At 45.3% G+C, this 16,822-nt stretch overlaps 2 long non-coding RNA genes across 2 annotated transcripts in view; one reads left to right on the forward strand and one right to left on the reverse strand.

Annotated features, from left to right (window-relative positions):
* Window positions 1-8,669: 8,669 nt before the first annotated feature.
* LOC311228693 lies at window positions 8,670-9,576 on the reverse strand. The gene is made up of 3 exons (XR_014619680.1): window positions 9,354-9,576; window positions 8,835-8,970; window positions 8,670-8,722 (listed from the first exon to the last, which is right to left on the reverse strand). It is a non-coding gene; the product is annotated as an uncharacterized lncRNA (long non-coding RNA).
* A 158-nt stretch (window positions 9,577-9,734) lies between these two features.
* The window catches only part of LOC311229099, a 91,952-nt gene continuing 84,864 nt past the window's right edge, over window positions 9,735-16,822 (forward strand). Inside the window, exon 1 of the long non-coding RNA XR_014619732.1 lies at window positions 9,735-9,967. This is a non-coding gene — a long non-coding RNA (uncharacterized lncRNA). The remainder of the gene's footprint in view (window positions 9,968-16,822) is intronic.

Raw genomic sequence — 16,822 nt, forward strand, 5'->3', positions numbered from 1 at the left:
ATTGCAGAATGGGTACAATTACAATGCGGCTCAATACAAACAATTGTTAAGGGGCCCAGGGGGTGTAGACTGTTGTAGTTTGAGCTAATTTACACCATGCTCCAAAAAAAAAAGAAAATCTGCCTAGCGATCCGAGCGATCTGGCGCGGGGCTCGATTCAAGGTGAGCGGGGAGCGAGCGGAGAGCGACTTGGGGGCGGGGTCAACATGATCGATTAGTGGAGCGGACCAAGCTTTAAAGAGCGATGAGCGGATTTCTCGGCCGCGCCGATCCGCTCACGTGGCCTGCCTCGGAGCCTACATATCCGAGGACTTGACATGGACCACACACATTGACAGTGTTGTGAAGAAGGCACGACAACGCCTCTACTTCCTCAGGCGCCTAAGGAAGTTCCAAGTCAGTCAGAAGATCCTTAAGAACTTCTACTCATGTACAATAGAGAGCATCCTGACTGGCAACATCACCTCCTGGTTTGGGAATAGCACTGCACAAGACCGAAGCAGACTACAAAGAGTGACACGTTCAGCCGAACGCACAATTGGAGGGGGGCTCCCCACCCTCCAGAACATTTACAACAAGCAGTGCAGGGGCAAGGCTAAGAGAATCATTAAAGACTCCAGTCACCCGAACAACTGCCTCTTTGAACTGCTGCGGTCAGGCAAGCGATACCGGAGTCTCAAGGCGAGCACAGAAAGACTCAGAAGAAGCTTCTATCCCCAGGCCATCAGGCTGCTAAACGAACAATGAACACTACACAACAACAACCATCAAACGCACATAGCACACACATCCACACGCACACACTCACTTTAAACAAACACACTGTAGCACCCACTCCACACACTTTATAGCACACACTCACTTTAAACAAACACACTGTAGCACCCACTCCCCACACTTTATATTTATTGATGAAGGATTGCACTACAACTCGTACACCTTACTGTAAATTGTACCTAAATTGTACCTCATCCCATTTCTGCTTTGCACTACATAGTATTGTACATTAGTACACTGCATAGTATTGTATATTATATGGTAACTCAGTTACGTCTATTCTGCATCGAACATTGTACATATGTCTATACTGAACACTGTGACCTCATTTTCTACTTCTAAATTACATGCTATACTATGTTATTTGATACTATCTTGTCTAGCACAGTCTCTGGAGCGTAACAGTAAGAAGCATTTGTATGAAAGTATTCTGTACTTCTGTATGACAACTATTAAAGAAACTTGAAACTTGAAACTTGAAACTAGGCCTGTAGGTGACAGCACACGTACAAGTCCAAAAATGAATGGGCAAATGTGAGTGAAATGGTCGCACTGTATGCAGCTGTTTGTCTGCATTGCATCCCCCCCCCCAACTCAGATTTAGGGTTGATACAACCATCATAATAATATTGTTAATAATAACAATAACAATAATGATGTAATAATGTAAAAATTATCATTAAAAATACCTGATTATGAGAAAAGAAAATTACGATGCATGGAATATTGTTGAGGCACACTAGTTACAACATCCTCCCACAGGTTCTTTTTACTACCACATATTTAATTGAGACCCTTTATTTGTTTATTATTTCAATTTAGCTGGAAATACATTGCTACATCATTCAGTAACATTTGCAGAGCCTTATAACAAAAACATTATTACGGTCACCATTGTGACCAGTGGGATTAATCAACAAATTTAATTATTTATTTTTCTATTTCATTGAACATTGCACATGTTAAAAGCCATTTTTTTTACTCAAAATGCGAGTATTACCAAGTCAACTTGTGTTCTTAAAACAATGACAATAAACATAGTTTTATTAGGTTGAAATAATGTGGTAGTGTACTTATTTTTCTGTTAACTTATTATGGATTGAAAACTGAAAACCTTAATGCACAGTAACTGAACTCAATATTTTTAAGTGCTGGTAACTTATTATTATTAATTTTTTTACAGTGTAGTCTTGCGATCAATCAAAACTTATTTACACGATATACCTCACATTCACCCTCCATTCACATCCTGGTGTTCTCCTGGTGTTCTCCATTAGGCCTGTAGGTGGAGCTATGACAGCACACGTACAAGTCCAAAAATGAATGGGCAAATGTGAGTGAAATGGTCGCACTGTATGCAGCTGTTTGTCTGCATTGCATTCCCCCCCCCCCCCCCAACTCAGATTTAGGGTTGATACAACCATCATAATAATATTGTTAATAATAACAATAACAATAATGATGTAATAATGTAAAAATTATCATTAAAAATACCTGATTATGAGAAAAAAAATTACGATGCATGGAATATTGTTGAGGCACACTAGTTACAACTATATTTCAAACAGGCACTCCATGTCAAAAAGGTTGCTGACCCCTGGTCTACACCCTCCCCAGACTGACAGTAGGGCAGCATGTGGTAGTCTACACCCTCCCAGACCGACAGTAGGGCAGCATGTGATAGTCTACACCCTCCCCAGACTGACAGTAGGGCAGCATGTCATAGTCTACACCCTCCCCAGACAGTGGGGCAGCATGTGGTAGTCTACACCCTCCCAGACTGACAGTAGGGCAGCATGTGGTAGTCTACACCCTCCCCAGACCGACAGTGAGGCAGCATGTGGTAGTCTACACCCTCCCAGACTGACAGTAGGGTAGCATGTGGTAGTCTACACCCTCCCCAGACAGACAGTGAGGCAGCATGTGGTAGTCTACACCCTCCCCAGACAGTAGGGCAGCATGTGGTAGTCTACACACCCTCCCCAGCCAGTGGGGCAGCATGTGGTAGTCTACACCCTCCCCAGACAGTGGGGCAGCATGTGGTAGTCTACACCCTCCCCAGACAGTGGGGCAGCATGTGGTAGTCTACACCCTCCCCAGACAGTAGGGCAGCATGTGGTAGTCTACACCCTCCCCAGGCAGTGGGGCAGCATGTGGTAGTCTACACACCCTCCCCAGACAGACAGGGAGGCAGCATGTGATAGTCTACACACCCTCCCCAGCCAGTAGGGCAGCATGTGGTAGTCTACACACCCTCCCCAGACAGTAGGGCAGCATGTGGTAGTCTACACACCCTCCCCAGACAGTGGGGCAGCATGTGGTAGTCTACACCCTCCCCAGACAGTAGGGCAGCATGTGGTAGTCTACACCCTCCCCAGACAGTAGGGCAGCATGTGGTAGTCTACACACCCTCCCCAGACAGTGGGGCAGCATGTGGTAGTCTACACCCTCCCCAGACAGTAGGGCAGCATGTGGTAGTCTACACCCTCCCAGACTGACAGTAGGGCAGCATGTGGTAGTCTACACCCTCCCCAGACAGTAGGGCAGCATGTGGTAGTCTACACCCTCCCAGACTGACAGTAGGTCAGCATGTGATAGTCTACACCCTCCCCAGACAGTAGGGCAGCATGTGGTAGTCTACACCCTCCCCAGACAGTAGGGCAGCATGTGGTAGTCTACACCCTCCCAGACTGACAGTAGGGCAGCATGTGGTAGTCTACACCCTCCCAGACCGACAGTAGGGCAGCATGTGGTAGTCTACACCCTCCCAGACTGACAGTAGGTCAGCATGTGATAGTCTACACCCTCCCCAGACAGTAGGGCAGCATGTGGTAGTCTACACCCTCCCCAGACAGTAGGGCAGCATGAGGTAGTCTACACACCCTCCCCAGACAGTAGGGCAGCATGAGGTAGTCTACACACCCTCCCCAGACAGTGGGGCAGCATGTGGTAGTCTACACCCTCCCCAGACAGTGGGGCAATGCGCGCAACTACCAGGAAGGGAATTGGCATAAATGGGCAAAAACTACTAAATTGGGGTATGGAAGAAAAAAAGATAGAAAGACGGAAAAAAAGGCTAACATCGCGGAGCAAATGCGATGGTGTTGCGAAACCCGAAGACGGTCTGTGCATTGGGCCTTTGCCAGTCACATGACTTTCATCCATGCGGTCCCGGTAGGGCTGGGCGATACAACGATAACGATAATTATTGCAATATATTTTAATAATCGATAATAAAAATAATATCGATAATTAAATTTGTTTAATTCAAAAAATATATATTTGTATTGTGACCTGCAACAGGGCAGCTTTAAAACCAGAGACAGTGGACACTGGACAGACTTGTCTTTCTTGCCTGCAAACCCTGCAATGGCTTTGCTTGTCCAAATGACAATACTGACCAAATTGAGATTTATTTTTCTCTTGTCCATTTATTTAGTTTGCTTTCTAATTTCAAATACAGTTTGAAACCGTCTGTACTCAGTAGCAGCAATGCGTTGCTCATGGGACGAGATTGCACTCCGGGCAGCCTAAGTTTTGTGAGCAGAAGCGCATGCACGCGCGTGCACACAGGAATGCGCTGCACTCGACTGATGCGCCAACTCGCAGTACCCACCCGGCTACTTTGCATATTAATAGGGCCGGTCGTCAGGTGTTACATTCCATTCGTAGAGGCAATTAGGCACTGTTTTTAGTCTGTCCTTATGCGAGGGAATTTTTTATTTTTTTTTGCTTTTTAAATATTATAGTGAAATATTTTGCACTGTTGTCGCATTTATCTTGTTGAAATCCTCCCACAGGTTCTTTTTACTACCACATATTTAATTGAGACCCTTTATTTGTTTATTATTTCAATTTAGCTGGAAATACATTGCTACATCATTCAGTAACATTTGCAGAGCCTTATAACAAAAACATTATTACGGTCACCATTGTGACCAGTGGGATTAATCAACAAATTTAATTATTTATTTTTCTATTTCATTGAACATTGCACATGTTAAAAGCTATTTTTTTTACTCAAAATGCGAGTATTACCAAGTCAACTTGTGTTCTTAAAACAATGACAATAAACATAGTTTTATTAGGTTGAAATAATGTGGTAGTGTACTTATTTTTCTGTTAACTTATTATGGATTGAAAACTGAAAACCTTAATGCACAGTAACTGAACTCAATATTTTTAAGTTCTGGTAACTTATTATTATTAATTTTTTTACAGTGTAGTCTTGCGATCAATCAAAACTTATTTACACGATATACCTCACATTCACCCTCCATTCACATCCTGGTGTTCTCCTGGTGTTCTCCATTAGGCCTGTAGGTGGAGCTATGACAGCACACGTACAAGTCCAAAAATGAATGGGCAAATGTGAGTGAAATGGTCGCACTGTATGCAGCTGTTTGTCTGCATTGCATCCCCCCCCCCCCAACTCAGATTTAGGGTTGATACAACCATCATAATAATATTGTTAATAATAACAATAACAATAATGATGTAATAATGTAAAAACTATCATTAAAAATACCTGATTATGAGAAAAAAAAATTACGATGCATGGAATATTGTTGAGGCACACTAGTTACAACTATATTTCAAACAGGCACTCCATGTCAAAAAGGTTGCTGACCCCTGGTCTACACCCTCCCCAGACTGACAGTAGGGCAGCATGTGGTAGTCTACACCCTCCCAGACCGACAGTAGGGCAGCATGTGATAGTCTACACCCTCCCCAGACTGACAGTAGGGCAGCATGTCATAGTCTACATCCTCCCCAGACAGTGGGGCAGCATGTGGTAGTCTACACCCTCCCAGACTGACAGTAGGGCAGCATGTGGTAGTCTACACCCTCCCCAGACCGACAGTAGGGCAGCATGTGATAGTCTACACCCTCCCAGACTGACAGTAGGGCAGCATGTGGTAGTCTACACCCTCCCCAGACCGACAGTGGGGCAGCATGTGATAGTCTACACCCTCCCAGACTGACAGTAGGGCAGCATGTGGTAGTCTACACCCTCCCCAGACAGACAGTGAGGCAGCATGTGGTAGTCTACACCCTCCCCAGACAGACAGTAGGGCAGCATGTGGTAGTCTACACACCCTCCCCAGACAGTGGGGCAGCATGTGGTAGTCTACACCCTCCCCAGACAGTGGGGCAGCATGTGGTAGTCTACACCCTCCCCAGACAGTGGGGCAGCATGTGGTAGTCTACACACCCTCCCCAGACAGTGCATGTGGTAGTCTACACACCCTCCCCAGACAGTGGGGCAGCATGTGGTAGTCTACACCCTCCCCAGACAGACAGGGAGGCAGCATGTGATAGTCTACACACCCTCCCCAGACAGTAGGGCAGCATGTGGTAGTCTACACACCCTCCCCAGACAGTGGGGCAGCATGTGGTAGTCTACACCCTCCCCAGACAGTAGGGCAGCATGTGGTAGTCTACACCCTCCCAGACTGACAGTAGGGCAGCATGTGGTAGTCTACACCCTCCCCAGACACACAGTGAGGCAGCATGTGATAGTCTACACCAGGGGTCGCCAATTAGATTTGCCCACGGGCCAAATTTTCCCCAAGCCATTGTGTGGCGGGCCAATGATAAGTGAACATTTTTTAACTGTAAAAAAAAAAACGACATATACATGTTTGCACTGTCTTTTTTCTATTATAAAGTGCCTCTCAGACAGTGCATTACACATGAACAGATCAGTAAGTTGATTTTAATGCAGGTGCTCGCATTATAAATCGAGATCAGTAGGGTGCATTTGATTTTAAGCACCACAGCGGGTGTATTATACATCGAATGTATTATTATTATTATTAAAACACAACACTCACCGGCATAATGCAGGCAGCCCTGCCCTGGACTTGATATTGTTTCTGCTTCGGTCCTCCAAAATCCATGTTAATAACATGTTAAATGTCCACTCGCGTTGAATGCCCACCCAACTTGAACACAGTTGCTTGCTCGTGTTGCCATGTCAACAAGCGAGAGTCACTGGTTGCTTATTGCAAGAGTTACCTGTTGCGATAAACCCGTATTTTAAGAATGACACCTGTTTATTAAAATAAGCTTTATAGGTCGTAAGCTCCTCTTCTGGCTCATCATATTTCCCCGTTGCATTGCAAAGAAGTTATTCAAAGACGTTTGTTTTGTTTTTGCAAACGTTCGCTCGCCGGCATCCCAAACGCGGAAGTGAAAGTGAAATTCCATTGGTTCTCCCAGTCCATGTGACCATTTCTAGCATTTCAATTGGCTATAGTGACAGCCATAGATATGATGAATAGATAGATACAGCTTCAAAAGACACTCTGGCGTCACAACGAGTGAATATTTCCTGCGCGTAAAATAAACATCATATTCTCAAAATAACCTGACGGGCCAGAAATTATTGCTGGCGGGCCCATTTCGGCCCGCGGGCCGCCTATTGCCGATCCCTGGTCTACACCCTCCCCAGACAGTAGGGCATCATGTGGTAATCTACACCCTCCCCAGACAGTAGGGCAGCATGTGGTAGTCTACACCCTCCCCAGACAGTGGGGCAATGCGCGCAACTACCAGGAAGGGAATTGGCATAAATGGGCAAAAACTACTAAATTGGGGTATGGAAGAAAAAAAGATAGAAAGATGGAAAAAAAGGCTAACATCGCGGAGCAAATGCGATGGTGTTGCGAAACCCGAAGACGGTCTGTGCATTGGGCCTTTGCCAGTCACATGACTTTCATCCATGCGGTCCCGGTAGGGCTGGGCGATACAACGATAACGATAATTATTGCAATATATTTTAATAATCGATAATAAAAATAATATCGATAATTAAATTTGTTTAATTCAAAAAATATATATTTGTATTGTGACCTGCAACAGGGCAGCTTTAAAACCAGAGACAGTGGACACTGGACAGACTTGTCTTTCTTGCCTGCAAACCCTGCAATGGCTTTGCTTGTCCAAATGACAATACTGACCAAATTGAGATTTATTTTTCTCTTGTCCATTTATTTAGTTTGCTTTCTAATTTCAAATACAGTTTGAAACCGTCTGTACTCAGTAGCAGCAATGCGTTGCTCATGGGACGAGATTGCACTCCGGGCAGCCTAAGTTTTGTGAGCAGAAGCGCATGCACGCGCGTGCACACAGGAATGCGCTGCACTCGACTGATGCGCCAACTCGCAGTACCCACCTGGCTACTTTGCATATCAATAGCGCTGGTCGTCAGGTGTTACATTCCATTCGTAGAAGCAATTAGGCACTGTTTTTAGTCTGTCTTTATGCGAGGGAACATTTATGCGCAAGCGCAGGAGCGCGCGCACGCGCCTGGGAGCGTGCGTGCATTCTATTCTATTCTTATATTTTATTCTATTTGTATTCTATTTTATTCTATTCTTAGGCAATTTGATTGGTTATGTTATTCTTATTCGTGAGCTGTTCTGTCTAAATGTTTAATGTTGAGCGATTTGCAGTGTCAAATTTCCCTCAATAATAAAAGTATTTCTATTCTATTCTATTCTATTCTATTCTATTCTATTCTATTCTATTCTATTCTATTCTATTCTATTCTATTCTATTCTATTCTATTGTACACTGTCATTCACTTCCCTGCCACACTGTTCTAGCTCGAGTATCAGGACACTCCCACAAGGACTGAACCAATCAGCACCGCACCCCAAAAGAGCTTCACATCTGGCGCCCCCCCCCCCCCCCCCCCCCCCCCCCCTCACACAGTGTTCCCCAGATGCCCGCCCGGTACGCAGGCTGATTGGCGCACTACTGCAAAACACGTTTGTGTTGAATTCGTTGCCTTAAATCACAAACAGGTTGTAGGTGAATGAATCCACACACAACAAGTAGCATGAAAATAAAGCAAAAGCACATGTTGGGAGATGTAGAACTTACCGCTTGCACGCATGATGCGAGGATGGCCAGGGAGAGACATAGGAGCAAACACCTGAAGATAATGACACAAGAAAGCATTCATTTTCTACTCTATGACGATTCAACTGACCAAGTCGATTTGGTTTGAACTCATCTGCTGTACTGTAGCCTCGTGAACCGCTTACCTAAGATTGTTCTGTGCGTGTGCTGCGTGCATGGTCCCCGTACTCATGCGGACCTCAGACTTCATTCGCTTATTGCCACTTTCCGTTGGTGTGTAGACACTGGTCTAGAAGAACATCAAACCTGACACAAACACCACTGACGTGAAAAAATAAAAATAAAAAATAACATAATAAGTCGAATACTAATTTGATACATTGATTCCATAGTCGAGAGTCAGAATGAGTCTCTCTGCGTTGCACCTGTGATGTGCAACTATTGAGTGAAAGCAAGGTGAAATAGTAGTCGTGTAATAATAATAATAATTATAATAATGATATTAATTATTAATACGATAAACCGGTTAAATGTGTCTAAAGAAGTATCACATGGAAACTTGAACGGAGTCTCTTTTTTTTTTGTTTAATAGGCCTATTTAACCGCAATGCTACAATACACGTTTAAAAAGTATATAAATATGTACATACAGAAGTTTAAGCTGTTAATTGGATACAATATAATAGAACTCAATGTAGACTCACTGCAGCACTGTCCAGGAGGGCGTTCAGCGGTACCCGGTTGGCCGTGTCTGAGGGGTCGCGTCCCGGGACGGAGGAGACGCGCGGCACGGTCCCCGGGAAAACAAACCAGCGTCTGGATGGAACAGAACAGGTATCCCGGTTGGCTGGCGCACCACACACACACACAAAACGTTCTCAAATATTAGTTAAAAGATGAAGAGTAGTCGTCCCCTCTCCTTACCGAGAAAAGTCAAAGTGTTTGTAACACACTGGGTGTGTGTCCGTTTGCATGGGCGAGGGGGGGGGGGTGGTCGCAACGGGGGTGGGCCGGTGGGGGTGTGGTGGAGGAATAATCTAGAGCCAGCTGCATTGATCACAGCCTCATATCGTCTCGACCAAAGATGCAGCCAAACGTGCTGCTTGTGCTCTGTTGATAAACCCCGTGTTTCACTGGGAGAGACGATCAGGGACGAGAAGCGGGCGACAGGTGGTTGTTTTGGGCACTTTGGGCACAGTTGCGTATTTCCAGTCTCCAGTGCGCCACGGGTACTACTGACATGATAGTGCTACCGGCCACCGGTACGCTGTTTCTCCTAGCGGCTCTCTCCTCAAGCATACACCTGTCCGAGGCTGAGGTAAGTGCTGTGCCAATCTAGCTATTTAGTGTATACTTTTGCAAGGTTTTGTTTATTTTTTATATCGATAACCGGCTGAATTGGAACGCGCGCAATTGCGCCCTTTCAAATTCAGCCGGTTATCAGACAACACACAGAGAGTTTGTGCGTTTGGAGGAAAGGTCCGCTTATTTTTGCAGTTTTGGTCTTTGCTGATACATTTTCTAAACGCTTGCAGGTGTATTGCGACTTCATTCTTGAATTGTTTCGAATTCACACAATCTGCTACGTAGTTCATAACGAGAGGCAGTCTCAGAGTCTGAGTTGATGAATATCTTTCACCGTTATACGCTGTTAGAGAACAGACATGCATTACTAGATTGTATGCATTTTTTTTAGTAAAGAGTAGTAGAGTTTAGTAAAGTCATTATTGTTTGATATGTGACACCAGTACCATCAGAATGTTTTTTAGACTTTATTTTTTTGCCTAATTATTATCTGTTCTGTCACACAGTTGTCAGTGGGGATTATAGGCTATAGTCTTTGTGACTGTGCTGTAACTTGTGTCCAATGAATCTACTTCAGTGGGTGAATCTTAAGTCCTGTCTCCTCTAGGTCTAGAGAGAGAGTGAGAGAGATAGAGAGAGGGAGAGCGCAATAGAGGGTGGGGCAGAATGGCTGAGTTGTGTGTGTGTGTGTGTGTGTGTGTGTGCTGCTGCTGTGTGTGTGCTGTTGCTGTGTGTGTGCGTGCTACTGTGCTGTGTGTGTGCGTGTGTGCGTTGAATTAAGCTCCCAACTTTCTCCCTCTCCCAGTTTACAGAGGCAAATTGGTCGGTTCTGGATTTTCTTTGGACGAGTTGTGTTTGATAATACGGGATGAAGAGTATCAATTCTAACATGCAGGACTTTCCCCTAAGCACTCGCAAGCTGTTGGGAACATGAGGGGGTGCACAGAACGCTACCAGTTGTGTTTTCAATCAGCTGTGTTTATACCGTGCCTCTCTCGGTTGGCAGGGTAGGACGTTTTTAGTAGGAAAAAAAGGGCAACACACACACACCCGCGATAGGCCTCCCTCCCCACTGCCTCAGAACGTATCCCTTCTTATGACAATAATCTGCCGAAGTCATTGTTTTAATCATGTTGTACAGGATCCTTTCTCTCGTTTTCCTGACTTTTGGAAGGTTTATGTGAAAGAGGCATTTCCCCTCCGGTTCCAATGTCCTCTGGTACCACTTTTCACTTCAACGTACTGTAGCGCAGATGATCCGTGATTGAGTTTAATGATCAACAGAAGTGGTGGGAAATGAACGGTAGAAGAGCATGAAAGAGGGAGGAAGAGGAGGAGGAGGGGGAGGAGGGGGAGGGGGAGAGTAGGAGGTCTATAGAATAGAATAGAAAAAAAGAGAACTATAAAAAGAAGATTCAACCTCTCCTCTCCTCTCCTCTCCTCTCCTCTCCTCTCCTCTCCTCTCCTCTCCTCTCCTCTCCTCTCCTCTCCTCCCCTCCTCTCTCCTCTCCTCTCCTCTCCTCTCCTCTCCTCTCCTCTCCTCTCCTCTCCTCTCCTCTCCTCTCCTCTCCTCCCCTCCTCTCTCCTCTCCTCTCCTCTCCTCTCCTCTCCTCTCCTCTCCTCTCCTCTCCTCCCCTCCTCTCTCCTCTCCTCTCCTCTCCTCTCCTCTCCTCTCATCCCCTCTCCACTCTCCTCTCCTCTCCTCTCCTCTCCTCTCCTCTCCTCTCCTCCCCTCTCCACTCCCCTCTTCCCCTATCCTCCCCTCTTCCCTCTCCTCTCCTCTCCTCTCCTCTCCTCTCCTCTCTTCTCCTCCCCTCCCCTCCTCTCCTCTCCACTCCTCTCCTCTCCTCCCCTATCCACCCTCCTCCCCTCTCCACTCCCCCTTCCCCTATCCTCTCCTCTGCTCTGCTCTCTCCTCTCCTCTCCTCTCCTCTCCTCTCCTCTCCTCTCCTCTCCTCTCCTCTCCTCTCCTCTCCTCTCCTCTCCTCTGCTCTCTCCTCTCCTCTCCTCTCCTCTGCTCTGCTCTGCTCTGTTCTCCTCTCCCTCTCCTCTCCTCTCCTCTCCACTCCCCTCTTCCCCTATCCTCTCCCCTTTTCTCTGCATGCTATTCTCCATGCCGGGACACCGGTCGTGTTGGCGCTCTTTATTCTTACATGTTATAATGGGAGGAATTACTTTGGGTTTGAGTTTGAGGGGAAAAAAATCAAAACATTTATTTCGTTTTTTTTGCCGAAACATTTAAACTGGAAAGCAGGCGAAGGGAGAGGAACAGGGGAGGAAACTAACTTTTTGGCTTACCAGCCAACTGGCGAGTATCTGATTTTTTTTACCAGCCAAACAGATTTTTTACCAGACAAAAAAATCGCTAATTGTGATAATTACTTCTTTGTATGTCAAGCCGCGTCAATGTTGTGTATGCATCTGGGTAGGCACACTGTGCCTTTAAGACAGCACGGTGGTCTTACGACAGTGCTGTGAAGTACCATCAAGTGTTGTGGTAACGTCAGTTGGGTTGGTGTGCTGTTGTGCACAGTGCACTGGTTGAGCTAGCCCCTTTCGTGACTGCGATGTGCAAGCCAGGGGCTTTTGAGCATGAAATAAAATGTCTAACCTTACGTCGTAGTCCGGTGCTTTTTTGGAAACATTATAGTCATAACAGATACACCTAGCTGGCTGCTTTGAGCACACTGGGCTAACGTTAGCTAGCAAGCAGCTATAGCTAAAACGCTAACTAGAAGCTAACCACTGTATACAGTTCCAGTAGACTAACATTACACCTCTGTGATTTAAATGTGTCCTTAGTAACTTATACTCGAGGGTTGTACTAGGGTTGGATGCAGTTCCCCGTTGGTCAGTCTGTCTGTTTTCCATCTTCTGCTGTGTTTAACGTTATCTGTTTGCGAGTGCTCCTGATGGCTAGCCTAGTACCGCGGGACTTTTATTATTATATGTCCGCGGGTTGGCAGTACTGCGCAAACGTTTATTAAACATTATATGTCCGCGGGTGGTCTTGTGCAGTGCTCTCGTGGCACTGTCAACTAAAGCGAACACTCAGAAGACGCGCACCGTTTGCCAGTGCAGTGATTGCAGAATGTTTTATTTTTTTTGTATACTCGCCAGCAGGGGAGGAAACTAACTTTTTGGCTTACCAGCCAACTGGCGGGTATCTGATTTTTTTTACCAGCCAAACGTAAAAAATACTAGCATTTGGCCAGTAAAGTGGCCTAATTTCCTCCCCTGGAGAGGAAGATGCACAGAGGAGAGTGGATGAGTGTTCTGTTAAACAGTATAGCGTCACACTAGCATTTTGAGACACTTTTGTCACCTGGGCCCTATTCCCCGTACCTGGTTCAACTAAGTCGATCAAGAGTCCCATTATCCAGATTCAATTAACCCGATGTTTGAAGCCGGGATTTTCCTGTTCCTCGAAGGTGGATTCAGTCTCGTTAACTCGAACCAGACTTGAGACCCAGGATAAGTGCGCGCGGCCGCTTCAGTTGAAAAGCCAGCACGTATCGATAGCAGAAATCCTGATTTTCTAACGGCATTGATTGATTAATTGATTTAAAACTTTATTAACAGATTGCAGTACGGCTCAATAGCCTCGCCGACAAGTTAAATGCATAATATATAGGCTAATTTTAAGTCCCTCATTACCCCAATCAATCAGATTATATTTCTTTAAACTTGCCTGCTGGCAGTAGGTTTATGGATTGAATAATCAAATGAGATCTTGCTAGCGAAAATAATTAGTTCAACTGTTATACAGAATAAGGATACGGCTCTCTTACCCATTGATTGATGTATGGTGGATGTTTTATTTTTCTGCACTGTGGTGTGACGGTTTGTGGTTTTGACTTTCACGCAGACGGCCCGGGTTCGAATCCCACTTCTCCTAGTCTTTTTCTTCTTTTTGCAATGTAGGAATAATTCAATTTGGTGCACGTTGAGAGCTATATAAAGAATGACATCATCAATGCATGTAGATTTATAATATTTTAACTTAAAACTAGGCTACTTTTGCGTATAATCATTAATATTATATTCCAAAAACATTATTTGGAAGCGCGGGGTTTCGAACTCGGGCCGTCGGGTTGACAGGTTTGAGCACTAGCTGTTGGACCACTGTGCCAGGCGGGATATATTCATTGTATATCCATCAATGGACAAAGACCCGTGTTTCGAATATTTCTCTTTTGAATGAAGTTTTATCTCTTTATTCTCAAATGCATTAATGTGACGTCAACGGCTCATTCAATTTCTCAAATCCGTCAAACAGCGCATCTCATCAGACATTTTAATCCCAGTTAGAATATCACACAAAAACCACAATCCACGCATAGACACTTCAATTTTATGCTTGAATGAAACACAATCCGGGCGCTCCGTTAAGCAAATTTACAGCGGAGAATATATGAAACTAATCAGAGCCAAACGGCCGATAGGTTTCATTCATTAAAAATATCCCCGCGGGATTCACATTTGCAATGCGCCTGCAGCGTGTATCGCACTCCGAGCGCCGTATATGACGTGCATTATTTTATTTAGGTCAAAGTAAATCTTTAGGCTGAATATGATTTATTATCAGCATTTAGTTCTATTATTATACATTTCAAAAGCCCCCTCTAGGAAAACGAAGCACAGAAACATAATTCAGAATGGTATAATGCGATCTCTAGACTGTGAGAATCATTTCAGGAAGCGAGCTCTCATTTATTTGCGGGGGCGTGGCCATGGTTCATCCGGCTAACTGAACTTAACCCTGCTCTCGACCAGGCTCAAACTTTTTGATCTGTTGTCATGGTGATTTGGACAATCGAGCGTCGGGGAACAGAAAGGTCCGGCTTAAGTCAGGCTAGACTGGAAATTATCCGGCTAACTCAGTTATCCAGGTGAACGGGGCCCTGGCATCGTCTCAGGTTATAGGGCTCTCTAGATTTCAGACCTGTCACCGACCTCTCTACCTGCCTCTGTTATTATAGATTAAAACACACAAGAGCTGTCTGTATATTATTTAAGCATTGCACTGAGTCCTAGTATAGTCATTGAGAGCAGCGTCAGGTAGAGCTGCCGCGGTATTGATATTTTCCTTACCGCACGAATTTGCGCAATATTTCCTACCGCCGCGGTAATTACCGCACAGTGCGCACAAAAAAAAAAAAATTGAATGCATTTTTTTTTTTTTAGTAGTCTACTCTTATAGCCTGCCTCTAGTCTAATGGCGCTTTTCCACTGCATATTACCTACTCGACTCGACCCGCTTTAGGCACCTGGTACTTCGTTCCTTTTCCACTGCAGCCAGGTACTACTCCGTTTGGGGAATGGGGATGCAGGCGGGGCCGCCGCCGCTCGCTTGTGTACAATGAAAGCTCCATGGGCATAGATGTCCGAGGGCTTGCAGCAAGCCAGAGTTTAACACAGTTTCAATCAATCAATCAATCAATAACAACATTAACCAGACTCTCGTTGCGTCTATTCTGCCAAAGCTAACGTTACCTCTCATTGTGTATTCTACCAAGCAAACCCGGGTTTAACGTTACCTCTCGTGTATATCGGATAACAACAATAAACTTAACACATCAGCGATCTTGTTGTGACACTAAACTCTCCGCTCGGTGGTAAATTGGGTTGATGTCGGTTTTGTTTCATCAATAAATAAGGCAGAATACACAGTGAATCCATTCTTTTTTGTTTATTGCACTTGGTTCTGTCGCAAACAAATCCTGAATGAAATGCATCCTTAGCGAGGCAGTAAAGATGGCGGCGTTCTGTTTTCGTTCAGAGGCGTCGAGTAGGGGGTATCTGCAGAGCCGCAGAGCCAGGCTGGACCAATAGGGTCGCTTGGAACCGAGTAGGGTATATCTGCAGAGCCGCAAGCCGCAAGCCAACTTTATTATTATGATAAAAAACAGCGGTGACGCGGTATTCAGCCTAACTCTGCGGTGAGCGTGATGCAACAGCGATACCGCGGTAATGCGGTTATCGCGGCAGCTCTAGCGTCAGGCCGTCAGCAACGTCTAACTACAGATAATAATAATAATAATAATAATAATAATAATAATAATAATAATAATAATAATAATAATAATAATAATAATAATAATAATAATAATAATAATAATAATAAATCAAATTTCTATAGCACCTTTCATGAAACCCAAGGTCGCTTTACAATCAATAGGGCGAGGGAAAGGGGGCAATAGGGGGAAAGGGAAAAAAGGGGCGGATGAGGGCAGGTAAGGGATAATGAACCTAATCTAATCTAAACTAACTAATGGGGAAAAGCCTTGGTGAAGAGGTGTGTTTTTAGAGCAGTTTTGAAAGTGTCCAGGGTAGATGGAGTTCTTCTAATCCACTGCATCTCTACAGGCTGAGGTTGTTCTCAGAACCAGAACAGCTGTGAGGGAAGACAGAGCTGTCAGCATAAACAGAACAACACAAGGGACTTTTATCCAGTGAGTGGGTTTTGGATCGAGGGCTGCAGGATATGGGACATGTGGACATACCCCCCTAGAGAGGAGAGGAGAGGAGAGGAGAGGAGAGGAGAGGAGAGGAGAGGAGAGGAGAGGAGAGGAGAGGAGAGGAGAGGAGAGGAGAGGGAGGAGAGGAGAGGAAGAAAGAGAGAGAGAAGGAGAGGGGGAGGAGATTCGGGGAGAGGGAGAGAAGATGGTGAGGAGAGGAGAGGGAGAGGGAGTGATAGGGGAAGAGGGGAGTGTAGAGGGGCGGAGAGGGGAGGAGGGGAGAGGGAGAGGAGAGGGGGAGGAGGAGGGGAGAGGAGAGGGGGAGGAGAGGAGGGGAGAGGGAGAGGAAAGAGGGAGTGGGAAAGAGGAGAGAGGAGGAGAGAAAAGGAGCATAGAAGTGAGGAGAG

This window comes from Notolepis coatsorum (assembly GCF_963971535.1).
Source record: "Notolepis coatsorum genome assembly, chromosome: 5".
NCBI classification, from domain to species: domain Eukaryota; kingdom Metazoa; phylum Chordata; class Actinopteri; order Aulopiformes; family Paralepididae; genus Notolepis; species Notolepis coatsorum.